This window comes from Moschus berezovskii, chromosome 11 (assembly GCF_049115385.1).
Source record: "Moschus berezovskii isolate FMDL1 chromosome 11, NW_MosBer_1.0, whole genome shotgun sequence".
Taxonomy (NCBI): Eukaryota; Metazoa; Chordata; class Mammalia; order Artiodactyla; family Moschidae; genus Moschus; species Moschus berezovskii.
The window spans coordinates 19,592,904-19,607,315 of NC_142470.1; the positions used below are offsets into that span (position 1 = coordinate 19,592,904).

At 54.1% G+C, this 14,412-nt stretch overlaps 1 long non-coding RNA gene across 1 annotated transcript; it reads left to right on the plus strand.

The window, feature by feature from the left end:
- Positions 1 to 2,500: 2,500 nt before the first annotated feature.
- On the plus strand, positions 2,501 to 7,575 carry LOC148776099 (uncharacterized). Its single transcript, XR_016038684.1, has 3 exons — positions 2,501 to 2,688; positions 3,742 to 3,866; positions 7,337 to 7,575. It is a non-coding gene; the product is annotated as an uncharacterized LOC148776099 (long non-coding RNA).
- Positions 7,576 to 14,412: the final 6,837 nt, after the last annotated feature.

Sequence of the window (14,412 nt, forward strand, 5' to 3'; positions counted from 1 at the left end):
CTGCGAGCAGTCCTTTTGGATTCACTTACCCTATTGCTCTCCACCTGTTCAGCCCATCCCAAGAAAGTCTCTTGCTTTATCTGCACATGTGTCTCCTTGGATAATTCATTTCTGAGTATTAGACAAGAGCTCCCTTTTGGGCTCTGTAAGGGGACTCCCTTCCTGCAACACTTTGGCCCCGTCTCTTTGGCAGGACCTTGAAGATCTGGGTGGGGCCAGCTCGATCTTCCTCTGAAATGACCTGATGGAGGTGGGAGACTTTGCTGGGGACATGGAGTCCTGATCACCAACAGGCAATCACTCCTCCAATGTACTCCCAGAAAAGAGCTGAACCCACACTTATATCAAGGCCAAACCTCCTTCCTCCTTCCTGCCTGTGGAATTTTTCAAAGATGTAAGGCAGAGGTTATCACTAGAGCCCAGCTCATGCACCTGCTCTGTGCTTATTTCATGCACATGAGCACCAGGCCACCATCCCTCCTCCACGCATCATCCACTGACCAGCCCAGCCATTGCCTCTCCCTCAGACCCTTCTCACTGTGTAGTGTGCCCTACTCTGTTCCATTCCATTGGGGATCGTTCTCCCAGTGTTTAGGGTTTCTCTTTGGGACCGCAAGCCCCACAAGAAGACCACAGCTGTTCTCCCACCCAATTCAGGCAGCAGGGGAAAGGGCCAGTGAGTGGCAGTTTGTTGTTTAGTCACTTAGTCATGTGTGACTCTTTGTGTCCCCATGGACTGTAGCCCACTGGGCTCTGCTCTCCATGAGACTTTCCAGGCAAGAATACTGAAGTGGGCTATCATTTCCTTCTTTAGGGGATCTTCCCAATCCAGGGATCAAACCCATGTCTCCTGCCTTGGCAGGTGAAGTCTTTACAGCTGAGACCCCAGGCAGGACAGACTCCAAATTCAGATTCAGTTCCTCACCAGCTGAGGCTCTCGTTATTCATCTTAGGGCAGGTGACACCACGATAGGGACACTGCAGGCTGTTCCCAGGTCCCTTTCCTGGTTTTCCTGGATATGCTGCCCAGCCTCTCCACAGACTGTTGCTATGGAGCCATCATTTGTTTGTGGCCTATTTGTTATAGCACCTAGAGTTATCCTAAGTATCATACTGCCTCACAGATGTTGGGGAGATGAAATAATGCATATGAAAGACACATGCCTGAAACAGAGAAAGTGTGGGCCCTTACTAGATGTCAGTTCATTTCTTTCTTAATTAATATTGATTGTTGCCAAACACGTGGACAAACATGGCCTCAGACCATTGCTAAGACTCTGGATGGATGATGTAGGTTCTTTTAAATTTATATTATTAATTAGTATGAATATAACATATATGTTTATAATTATTTTATAATTACTATAAGCTTAGTTGTTAGAAACCCATTTTTTAAAAAAATTAATTTATTTTAATTGGAAGCTAATTACTTTACAATATTGTAGTGGTTTTTGCCATACATTGATATGAATCAGCCATGTGTCCCCAATCCCGAATCCCCATCCCATCCCTCTGGGTTGTCCCAGTACACCGGCTTTGAGTGCCCTATTTCATGCATCGAACTTGGACTGGTGATCTATTTCACATATGATAATATACATGTTTCAATGCTATTCTCTCAAATCATCTCACCCTTGCCTTCTCCCACAGAATCCAGAAGTCTGTTCTTAATATCTGTGTCTCTTTTGCTGTCTCGCATATAAGGTCATCGTTACCACCTTTCTAGATTCCATATATATACGTTAATATACTGCATTGGTGCTTTTCTTTCTGACTTACTTCACTCTGTATAACAAGCTCCAGTTTCATCCACCTCATTAGAACTGCGAGCTGATGGCGGGGCGCCCTTGACTGGAGCTCTGCAGAGGACCCCCAGTGAATGTCTTCAGATCCCTGCAACAAGGTGGGGATGAGACCCTGCCTTGGAAGGTTGGCATGTCATGAAGAGTCAGGCAGGGGCTGAACCACAGGCTCAATGAGCGAGTCAGGTGGTCAGTGCTACGGAGAAAATCAGGACATGATAAAGGAGACCGGTTGGGCGTATGGGGGGTGCTGACCACTCACCCCATGGAGAAGGGGGTCACAGGAAGAACACGAGGGTGCAAAGGGTAGGGTTGGAATGCAAATTTCTGATCGGATCTGGTCTCACCACCCTGGGGAGGCTGAAGCCACTGCTCCCATCATGGGCCCCCTCTCCTGATGAGAGCTGGGCTCTGGGGCCTGGGGACCAGCAGAGGTGGGGGTGGGGGAGGGGGCTCTTACCCCGGGAGGGTCAGGGCTAAGCTGAGCCAGGGCGAGAGACACCTTTCCTGATGGGTCATTCTGAGCCACACCCGCACAGGCAGGACCCAGGCCCCTGGGTCCCCTGGGTCCCTCGGGGCAGAGGTGAATTCTCTCAGCTAGCCAGCAGGGCCTGCAGACTTCATTTTATCAGGCTCGCAGGAAACGCAGATCCACGTAGGCGTCCTTCTGGCTGCTTCCTGTCAGCTGGACTCCAGGCCAGACCGGTCTACTCTCCTGGGAACGACCTATCGGGAGGCTGCCAGCTGTAGAGTCAGGCAGAAGAAGGTTCTAATTCCACTTGACCCTGGAGCTAAGAGTTGACTTTGGGGGCCTTCGATTCCTTCTCTGAAAATGGAGACTGGGACACCTGCTTCTAGAACACGGCAGACTATTCTAAACATTCTGGTATGTGTCTGTCACCCAGGGCAATTAAAAGCACTCTCTTCACTCTCAAAAGCCCTCTGTTGGATTCTAAATTATATGGTCTGAAAAGAAGGTCATGATGGTTTCTACTACATCCCAGCTGACTTGAAGGGGTTCAGCCTACATGGGGGATTGCAGCCCACACTGTAGAATTGGGGGGTGGGAAAGGGGGAGGGGCTCTGTTCCCAGATGACCAGCTGCCCTCTGTGGTTGTTCTCAGTCTGGCCTTTCCCAGCCCCGGATTGCACTTCCCTTACCACGACCCTCCTTCCCCTTCTCCACCCTCCCCACCAGGTTCCCTGAAGCTCTAACCACTTGCTCTCCACAGCTCCCCAGAGTCCACAGGCAGGCATCTCCACAGGTGCCCTCTCTGGGCATTCTCCAGGGACAGTTCTGTCTAAAGATATCTATACGGTCCATCTGCTTCTGACCTGCCTCCCTGTCCCTCACCACCGGAGACCTGTCTTCATCCAGACGCCGAGCTCTAAAACCCCCCAGCCGAGTCATCCCAGCATTGCCACGTGCCACTCTCTTCCCTGCTTTCCAGCTGTGTCCAACTCGCTCACAGTCCCATAGCACCAACGGACCATCAGACAGATATTCTAGGTCCAGGGGTGCTGGGGAAGGGAGGAAGAGGGGCCCTCAGTTTGCTGCCCAAGCCTACTGGGGCTGTAACAGACCCTGAGACTCTGTTGTGGAAGGTGAGTTCCAAATACACAGTAAACGATGTTCACAAAAAGGAAGGGTCCTGTGGATGGCCTGGCTCCTGGCTGAGCTCAGGTGATGGGCTGATGTGGGTGTGTGTTGTGGGGGGGCGCGGATCACGCGTCATTCTGATCCAGATTCCCAGGAGTGTCCTGGAAAAGTACAAGCCATTATTTACAAGGCAGCAGGATGCCGGCTTCCTCTGACATCGCTTGTGGCTGGGCTGCCACCGCTGCATCCATTTCTGAAAATGCCTCCGGTGGGTGACATTTAGCAGATCAAGTGCTCTCTAGTTCTATTCCCCCAACACATAGACAATTCTCTTTGTAGATAATGTGGCTGGCCTGCCAGGCCCACGCATCTGAATGATCTGATTGGAGAAGATGCCATATCTCTTGCCTCCAGGAGCAAAGGAGCAGCGAGGACGCTGGAGACCTCGTGTGATGTAAACCCAGGTCCGGCCCATCCTCTTCCGCCTCTCTCTGTTTCTCTGTTTCTAAAGAAAGCTGCATCCGCGGTGATGGGGGTGGGCATTGTGCACAGATCTATGAAAACACCCGGGCTGCCTTCCTGCTGCCGTCCCCACCAGGCTGGGAGGCACTGGGACGTGTGGGCTGCAGCTGCCCTGAGATAAAGTGCTGGCAGCTGCCCACAGCAGCCAAAGAATCGTCAGCCCTGAGATCCCGCCCAGAGCTCAGCCCCCTTTGCCACCTGCTCCAGAGTGCATGCTCAAGAACCAGCTTGCTCCCCTCCTAGGCCCTGGGTACCCCTCACCTCCTGCATGGCAGAATAGGGATGTTTACTGCCCTCTTTCTAGGTGCCAGGCCAGGCTCTTTACGGTTGTACTGTTTAGCCCAAAGGGTAGATTTTGGCCTCCTCCCATTTTACAAGCATGAGTGTTTCCTTGCCCAAGGTCACCCAGCTGGTGTTAGGCAGACCTGGGGCCGCGTCCCTCCTCTGCCCTCCTATGCCGGGCACTCGACCTTGATGTTTTCAGGCCCGCTCTCCCTGCATGTACACAGGGGCTGCTCTGCTGACCACCCTCTGGGCTGGGCTCCTCCCAGGGCTGGCCCTGCTTCCCTGGATAAGTTAAAGGCTCTCAGTGACCTTCGGGTGGGCACCCCGTTCTCCTGGCCCCTCTATGGGAAGGGCACAAAGAGGTCATGATGGTCTGTCTCTAGGTCCTAACGCTCTGGGTCCTGCAGTTGTGGCCTCTCTTGGTGGGGTGGGGAGGAGGTAGGCAGGAGGCCAGTCCTTGGAAGGAGGCCCCTAAACCACCAATGGAAGAGCCCTTGATCCCTCTGGACAGCCCCGCAGGGTTGACAAAGCAAGGCTATATAGCCTCCCACTCACTGGATATTCCTCATCTGCCACATCCGATGTCCCTGAGGTCCCTGCCTCATCTGAGGCTGCCAGGAGGTATGGTTGCATCCGAAGGCCCAGGGGAGGCCATGGAAGCCAGACGAGGAGCCCACTGCCCCCTGCCCAGCAACGACAGTGCCTCTCTCCCATCGCTGTGTGAGGGTGAGGGCTGCGGCCTCTCAGATGTGTGAGGTCATCTAATTCCACCCCCTCTTTCTGCTGGGTAACAAAGCTGAGGCCCAGGTGGGCAGGGACTTGCCCCAGACCTCCAAGTCTTGGTGGCAGAGCCATCCAGGAGTTCTGCCCTCTTGGATGTGTCGCTGGATCAGTCATGGAGATGCGCCCTGGTGGGTGTTAATGGCCATGTCTGCCCTGGCACCTTCCTGGGCTTCATGGTTGACTTTGGTTTTCCTAAGGATGGCTCCCTCATCCATCCTGAGCCCAAGAGAAGCCTGAGTGTCTGGACTTCCTCAGCACTGTCTTTCATCACCTGCCCTGCAGAGGGAGGTCAAAGGGACTGGTGCTCTGGACCAACGGGGGGCCTGGTATGGGGGTAAAGCAGGAAGGTTACTGGCTCCTGTGATAGCTCACCACCCCCTACCCCGCCAGGCCTTGGGACCAGGTCTTTCTACCCCCCCCCTCACTGTGGAGGCTGGAGGAGAGAGCTGACTGATGAGATATCTGTGATCTGTGCCCATAAAGCCCCACAGAGCCCCTTTCCTCTGTGGCCCTGCCCTGTGCAGGGTCTCCAGGTGACCCTGGGCTAGGGGCCGTGGTGGGTGGGGAGATAGGGCCTCTGAGGTCCTCCACCCCACCCCCAACCCAAGGTGCTCAGGCTGCATTTCCCACACCTACTTAATTCTCCTTCAAATGGAAGGGAGAAAATAGCAAAGGGAAGGTCCCAGAAGCTCTGAAAGGCTTTCACAGGCTCTGAGCAATTAGGCAGGTGACTAAGAGAAATGGTCCGAGTGCTGGGAGGAGGCGAAGTCACTGGCAGAATTTTCCATGATGCTCTCTCCTCCCCGTCATGGTGTGTGTCCATGTGAGGGGTCCCGAGGGAGAGGGGCTCCACGCTGAAGCCCTCTGAAGGTGCCCAGGGCGTGATGGCCATGACTCCGGAAAAGGGAGAGGCTCCGGGCGCAGCTGGCTGCGGGGTCCCTTCCTGGGGCCTCTCGCCCCTCCGCCCTGCCCTGTGTTCCCCTAGGGCTCTGAGCGCTCTCTTCAAGGCCATGCCAGGGAATATCCTGCCTTACAGACCTGGGGGAGACCCCTATACACCCAGCACAGGGTGAGGGGGTGACCAGCCTCGGGGCCGGGGTCCTGAGCCCAGAGTGTTTTCCAGGAAATGCTGCCTGCTCCCCTTTAATGTCCCCAGGGGTTAGAAGCCCTGCCCAAGGCTACAATTTTCACTTTCCAGAGGCCTGGCCTTGGAGCTCAGTCATTATCTGCAAACACCACCTACTCATGCTCATGGTGGGGTGTGGACAGTGCTGCTGGCAAAGCAGAGGAGGGGAGGCTGAGACCGCAAGGTTGCAAGGCCGGCGTGCTGGTCTCTGCGGCTTCTAAAGGTACCAGAACAGGCCAGAACAGGTGGGGAACCTCACCACCCCCACCACCACCCCAGGGGTGGGGCTCGCAGGGGGACCAGGGGGAGTGGAGATTGTGGGCAAGCAAATCCGCTTTCAAGCCCCATGGGCTGCTTGAGGAAACCGGTGCCCTAGAAACCCTCCCCCGTGACCAGCTCCCCAACTCCCCACCCCCACAAGCATCTTTACACCCACTCAGGTGGCCTCTTCTTGGGGCACAAGGATTTCTTCTTCCACACAGCCAAGGGCACTGCTAACTCGACCTTGGGTTTCTAAGAAACACTGACTCAAGTGCAGAGTTCCCAGTGCCGGAAGGAAACGCTGCCACTGATGGCTGTTGTAGGTGGACAGGGAGTGACTGCATGTGCTTTCATTCTCCTTTGGTGCTGAATCGCTTGATGGATTTTAGCCGAATCTTGGCCTGGTTATACCAGCCCCTCCCGGAACTTTGGTTCCCCCATCACAAGTGAGAAGCTTGAAGCAGAGATCACTCGAAGCTCTGGGCCTCTTGAAGGACACGGAGTCTAGCGTTTGCCGGCCAGGCTTCCATGTGGCAGTGGGCTGAGTGACCCCTTGCCAGGCAGAGAGCCCTGTACCCTTGCCCTTCCTGGCCTGGCCCAGCCTGGTCCCCGCTGCCTGCAAAAGCAGGCAGCAGGAAAGTCCTGAAGCACCCGCTCCCGCCCTGCTCTGTAGAGGTGGGTATCCGGGGGGCAGCCCAAGAAACTGCATTTGACCTTCGCTAAAATTAGGTCCCAAGACCCAGGGGGCAATAGAAATGAGGATGAAAATGAGAAAGCAAATTGAGGGCATCAGAAGACGTTAAAAATAAGTGTGTATTAATGGAAGCGGTGAAAATCAGGCTCCGATCAGCCCAGGAAACCCTTGCGCCACCGTCACTATTTTAGTCCAGGGTCAGAGGCTGTGGGGCTGGAAGGGCCCCGAGGAGCACCTGGTCCACCATGTCCCTCATCTTGCAGACTGGAAAATTGCCCAGGGAGGGCGGTGACGTGTCCGAGGCCACACACAGAGCAGTGCCCAGCTGCGATAATCATAGGGAGCCAACCGATCCCACCAGGAAGTGGACCAGGAGGAGAGCCCAGCCCCAGGGCTCCCCAGGGGATGGCTCGGAGGCGGAGGGCACAAGAGAAAAGTGGGGAAGGGCTCCCCCTTTGGGCTCTGGCTGACTGTCTATATGCTCTGGAAAACTGTACTGGGGTGATTTTCCCTGAAAGGAACTAAACAACACTGAGTACATGATAAAGTCCATTCACTGTATTGGTCTATCTGTTTTAAATATTTCCTAATGCAAACACAAAGCTGGATACTGGAGGGAAGAGCCATTTCATAGAACAAACAAGAAGATGTAACGAAAGCCCAGACACAGCCGTCTCAGGGCTGGTTGGAGGGGCTCTGGCTGTTTCTCGGCAGGCCTTGGGGTGCTGCCTTCCCTTCATGTTGGTATGAAGGGGCTGCTCTCGGCTGTCGGGGAGAACACATCCTCACCCTTTCTCTGGGGACACAGGGCTTTCCCGACCCCGATTTGGGGCAGAGCCCTTGTGAGAGGTGTCCCGTGGGTATAGGACACAGCCCTGCAGGGCTTGGACTGGCTGATGGAAGCTGGGCTGAGCTCCCAGGCTGGGCTTTGCTCCTGGGCTCTGAGAAGATACAGGAATTACTGGCCCAGCTATTCCCATAGCGGTGATGACATGAACGCTTGGCCACTCCTGGGCACCCGAAGCCATCCTCCCATCTGGGACTTGGGTCCCAGTGACCGACAGGCTGGTGAGGCGCTTGGCCTGCTGGTTGATCCCACAAACCAACTAACGTTGGTGCCAACTCCCTGCTGGTGCCACCGAGAGGCAGAAGCCAGACAGACCCAGCCAGGGGTCACAGTCTGGGGGAGAAAGACAAGCTCAGCAAGAGCCATGGCTCTGGGGAGAGTCACGCAGCGGGGTCACCAGAAGGGAGGTCTCTCCAGGGACAGCCCTGGAGGGCTTCTCAGAGAAAGTGGCCCTGACCTCGGGCACCCTGTCCTTGTGTGCCCTTTGGCTGCTCTTCCCCTGCTTGGAAGCTCTCTGGCTCCAGTGTGCGTGACACTCCCTGGGGCAATCTGGGGCCCAAGACCCTGGGATTCTGCCCTGGGAAATGTGTGTGGGCTCAGGACTCTGAAGGCTTAATTGACTTAAAGGTGAGTCCGGTGCAAGCGGGCCTTGAGTGGGGTCTTCCTGCACAGTCTTGGCCGGCTACAGAGGCCTGGGTGAGACGGCCAGAGCCCTGAGGCCCATGAGGTGGCACTGGTCACAGAGAAGCATCCCAGGGGCTCGTGGAGGGAGAGGAGGTATTGGGGGGGTCTATCCTTAGTGGAGAAGTACATCACCCCCAGTGGTGTGCAGACCTCAGCCCCTGGTGACAGCAAGAGCAGGGAGGGAGTGGAGCAGGGGCACAGAGCCCCTAAAAGGCCTTGCAAGTTTCCAGGGTGACCACCAATTTCCGCTCACCAGGGAGGAGGGTCGACTTCTGGCTGCCAGGACTTTCCTGCCAATGGCTTCATCAGACTGTGCTCTCAGTGAAGACTTGAACAGAACATCTAGCATCCCACATTCCAAGCAGGGTGACAGTGCTGGGGACAGCTGCAGGGCTGGCTGTGGGCCTAAGCCCACTGGGCATGAATGGGGAAGAGTGCTGAGATCACCCCAGGCCCCAGAGAGCAGGCCCAGCACCTCCTCTAGGGCAACTGCTCTGCTTGGGCAGTTGCCCTGGTGAGGACTCAGAGCTTCCCAGCGTTGGGTCACCACCAGCGTGGGTCACTGGTGACAAGGAGAGAAAGGCAAGGAGCCAGCCGTCAGAGCAGGGGCTGCGTGGGCAGGGTGGCCAGAGAAAATAGAGGGCACCCAGTTCAATCTGAATTTTGGATAAACACCAAGTAATTTTTTCACATGTGTTCCAAATAATGCCTGGATCCTGTATTTTTATTTGCTATATCTGGCAACTTTATGTGCCAGGGCATCTATTGATCACCTTTAGATATGCCAAGTACTCTGCTGAGTAGACACTTTCTGCTCTTCGTTCTATTAATAAGTACTGACTGGGCATCTATTCTGTACTAGGACTGTTTTGGGGGAGATAGAGATTCCTCAGGGAACAAAACAGAAACAGACCTTGTCCCCTTAGGATTTGCATTTGTGGGGAGTGTGGGAGAAGTGAGCAGTAAAGAGACAAATGAAAGTAGAATGTCAGGGGTAAAAGGGGAAAGTAGGCTCGGGGAGGCTGGGTAAAAGGAGGCTGGGGGAGATTGGGGGGAACTCTGTTGTTAACCTGGTGGCTCAGTGGTAAAGAATCCGCCTGCAACTCAAGAGACCTGGCTTCGATGCCTGGGTTGGGAAGATCCTCTGGAGAAGGGAATGACTTACCCATTCAAGTATTCTTGCCTGGAGTATCCCAAGGACAGAAGAGCCTGGTGGCTCCAGTCCATGAGGTTGTAGGGAGTCGGACATGACTTAGCAATTTAGCACACACTGTTGTTGGCCTACGTAGGGCAGAAGAAGGTCCTCTGGGCAGAGACAGAACGGAGGTGAGCACACCTGGGGGAGGCACCCCAGCAGAGGGAACAGCACATGCAGAGGTTCTGGGGAGGCTGTGCTGGGAGAGGTCATGGCAGGCAGAGGCTGCAGCAGGGCCAGTCCTGGCAGGGAGTTTGGTCTGAGCGAGATGGGAGCCTCCAGGGTGTTTCAGGCAAAGGAGCGCCAGGACCCTGTGCCTGTTCAGCCTCGTGCATACTGGACAGGTGGACAGACAGAGCTCAGGGTTCCCTGCTTGCTTAGCTCCGGAATCCGGGAAGGTCAGGGCCTTGGGGGCAGAGCCTGTTGGTGGTGGGAAGGAAGGGTTGCCTAAAAGCTGCTTGCTCTGAGTGAGAGGTACCACTGTCCCCATGCCAGGCAATGGGCAGGATGGGGTGAGGGAACAGGTGGGGTGTCAGGTGGGGTGGGTCAAGGAAGTCCCCCTGAGAAGCTGGCATCTGGAACAAGGAAAGGCAGCAGAGTACAGAGCTGGGGGAACGCCCAGCATCTGCCTGCCACGTCTCAGGAGGAGGTGGTCCTGACACCCCTAATCGCCTCCAGAAAGCCACCCCTGGCCTGAAGGGAGAAGTCCCCCTCTCTCCCAGGTGCCAGCCATGTTCTGAATCCATCAGAAAGCCTCTGCTTTCTGGGCCATTTCCTGGCCCAGTGAGGTCTTAGAAGAGCCCCTGCGGCCTGATGAGAGCGGATCTGGGCCCTGCCCAGTGTCCCCTTCCTGGGCAGGGGTGCTGTCGTGCTGGGTAGGGTGTAGGCTCAAAGTGGTCTGTTGACACCCTGCCCCTCCCGTCCCAGCCACTCCGACTCTGCGGCCTCAGGAAGGCTTTCCTCTCCCTTAATGGGCAGGGGTGCGCCAACTGCCATGGGGTGAGTCACCACTGGGCCATGGGGAGCCAGGCGTTCACCAGTCACCTGCCAGCAGCTCTGATGCCAGCTGGGCTGGGGCACCGGGGAGACTGGGGAGGAGTTGTGGGGAAATGCATGGTTTTTCTTGAAAAACTCTCCATCAGGGAGCTGTTTGCTGGGCTGTGTGCACGTGTGTGGCTGTGGGGTGTGTATGTCTGTAAATGTGTATGATTCTCTGTTTTGTGTGACATATGTGTGGTATGTACATGTGTGGTCTGTGGGGTGTGCATGTGTGTATGTCTATGATTCTATGTGCTGTGTGATGTGTGTGTATGTGTGTGGTGTGGGTGTGTGTGCATTTGCTAGTGGGCACTTTGCCTCCTTGACCATATATTTCAGCAGAGCCCAGGAGTGGATTGAGGGTTCCTGCTGGTGGGAAAGGCCAGCAACTCCTTTTGGGGCTATGTGCTCTGTGCCTTTGCTCCTGACTTCTGCCCTTTACCCCCTCATGTTCATCACGGACGCCCTGGCAGGGACACCCAGGTCATACTTTGCATCAGCCCTGTCCCCCTGACCTCCCATCCCAAAGTGCAGTGGATGCTTCCTGCCTCAGTTTACCCCGCCTCTGAAGACTTAGAGGAAAATGGAAATGAGCCTTCTGGGCTGTGGGGCACAGCCATGCTAGAAGAATGATTAATGTTTATTTTCCTGGGCACACCTTCACTGTCTGGCACCCAGGGGTGGGGTGAACAGTATTGGGAGTGGTGTTATTAAAACTGCTATTGCTCTATTAAATTTCTCTAGAAACACAAAGACCTTCCATCCGCAGAGAGACTTGCAATTACAGCTGAACAAATTATCGCCTTTTAAACAACCCTATATTTCTGCAAAGCTTTCCCGTGCAGTGCTTTCCCTGTCAATAAATCGCACTTCGCCTGGCTTCCCCATTCCCCTGTTCCTTTTGCCATTTTTCACCACCCCACCCCAGTTGCCAGTGGACATTTTTGTTGATTTTGTAGTCAAGCATCGGTGAACTGCACTATGTCGAGAATGCAGGCTTTGGGTTTATTGATCAAAAACCGTAGAATAGCAGAAAGCAAATTGGACTAGAATGAGAATCAAGAGACCTATTGAGGCCTGGATTTTTCTAGAAAATGCCCTTTGACCATCAGTCATAGGATCCTGTGACTTTTCTGGTTAAATCAGACAGCTCTGGACCATTTTTTTGTCTCTGGACACTTGTGGAAAATTTACAAACATTAATAAGTACAAGCTCTTTGTCAGCCCCATGCTATGCTTTGGAGATGCATTGGTGAGTTAAACTAAGTCTTTGTGATAAACAACATGGTTCTATATGGTACAGTACAGGGAACTATACTCAATATCCTGTGATGAATCATGATGGAAAAGAAATTTTAAAAGAATGTATACATATATGTGTGTGTGTATGTGTGTATAGTTGAATTACTTTGCTCATACAGCAGAACTTAATGCAACATTGTAAATCAATTATACTTCAATTAGAAACAATAATAAGAAACCTAAATCATTGTCCCTGAGGAATTAAGGATATGAGGAGCAGTCTTAAGAAATATAGAAATGTCTCAAGAGCCAGGAGCCTTTCAATTGCCTGTGGAAGAAATCAAGAAGAAACTAAAAAGGGCTTGTCTTGGGCTCTCACGAGTGGGGAGTCCAGAAGAGGGGTGCAGGCCTTAGGTGACCTCTCCTGGGCCCTTGTCTCCTCCTATTCTGGTTCTCCATGTCTCCGCTGCCCTTTGTATGTCAGTTTCACGCCCTCCTGCTTCAGACACGCCCTACACTTAGAGAAAAAGATGGCTGCTCCAGCCCTAAGCCAAATCAAATACCAAAGGAAAAAGAAAGCTCTCTTTCAGCAGGTGTGTATGGACTTTCAGAAGAGAAGTGCTGCACCAATTAGCAGAAGTGGAAACCAACTCTAGCATTCTTGCCTGGAGAATCCCATGGACAAGGGAACCTGGCGGGCTATGGCCTTGGGGTCACTGAGAGGCAGACACATCTGAGACCAACACACAGGACATCCAGAGCTAAGCTCCACACAATGTGGCTGAAGGCTCGGCAGCTGTCAGCTGACCCAGGCCGGGCTTGGCTGGTGGTCACTTGCATCTTTGCACTCAGCTCCTCTCTGAGGTTGGGGCTCAGGTCCTCGCCCTGTGAGCTGGCCCTGGCGGGAGGGGAAGCACCTCCTGATGTGTCTGTATGTTCTCAGTCGCTCAGTCATGTCTGATTCTTTGTGACCCCGTGGCCCACCAGGCTCTTCTATCCATGGGATTTTTCAGGCAAGAATACTGGAGTGGATTGCCATTCCCTTCTCCAGGGGATCTTTCTGATCCAGGGATTGAACCCGCGTCTCTGACATCTCCTACATGACAGGCAGATTTTTTTTTTTTTTTACTGCTGACCAGGGGGAGAGCCCGCTGCCATCTGGAGGAGGCTCTTTTCACACTGATGTCAGTGTGCAAGAGCTTGAATGGCAGATTGCCACGCCTCTGGAGCCAACACTCAGGACTCGCTTCCTCTTTCTCCCACCTAATTTCATAGCCAGAAGCAAGTACCACAGTGTGGTTGTCTACATGTGTCACCCCTGCCCTGAAATCCTAACATTCAAGGTGATGGTAATAGGAGCTGGGGCCTTTAGGAGATGCCCAGGTCATGCAGGTGGAGCCCCTATTAGTGGCCAGAGGGAATCCTGCTGCCATGTCAGGTTTCAGAAAAAATATGTCACCTGCAACGCGGGACGCTGGCCCCTACTGGACTCCAAATTTGCTTGTGCCTTGACCATAGACTTCCAAGACTCCAGAGATGTAAGAAATGAATTTCTGTTGTCGATAAACCACCTGGTCTATAGTACAGTAGCTCAAACAGACTAAGACATGTGGCCAAACCCAAAGGGTTCATGTGATGGAGAAAACGCAAAGTCCGACAGCAGAGGAGGGTAGGGCTGGGGCCAGTCACACACTGACCGCTGCTGGGATTGACCCTGATGGACGCAGCCCTTCTCCCTATGATGGGTCAGGTCTGAGTGACAAACCCACACCCGAGCCAGGGGGAAGGTCAGACACTCTGATAGATGCACCCCCAAACCACATGGAATACCAGAATGAAAAGGGTGCTGGACAGACAAAACCCCACAACTTCCTCTACAGGCAGGAAGGCTAGTAATGGCCTCCATGGGACAGAGGCCACCAAGGGGTGTGAACTACCACCAAAGGCTTCGGGAACTCAGGGGACAGTGCAACCTGGAGTGGCCAGGAAAGGTCTTTCTGGAATAAGGCACCCAAACTGAGCCCTAAGGGAGGAGGTGCATTACAGGCAGAGGAAACCAGCTGTCCACAAGCAAGCAGGGGGCGGACCTCTGTTCAGAGAGGTGAGTGCCTGCAGCCAGGGTGGTGGTGGGGGGCAGGCCGCAGGCAGATGCAGAGGGTAAAGGTGTCTGAGAGTTTATCCCGAAGGCAATGGAAATCCTTCAAGGGCTTCCTCGATGGCTCAGTGGGTGAAGAATCTGCCTGCCAAGGCAGGAGACCCAGGAGACAGGGTCCCTGGGTCAGGAGGACCCAGTGGAGGAGGGCAGGGCCTGGACAATCCCCATGGACAGAGGA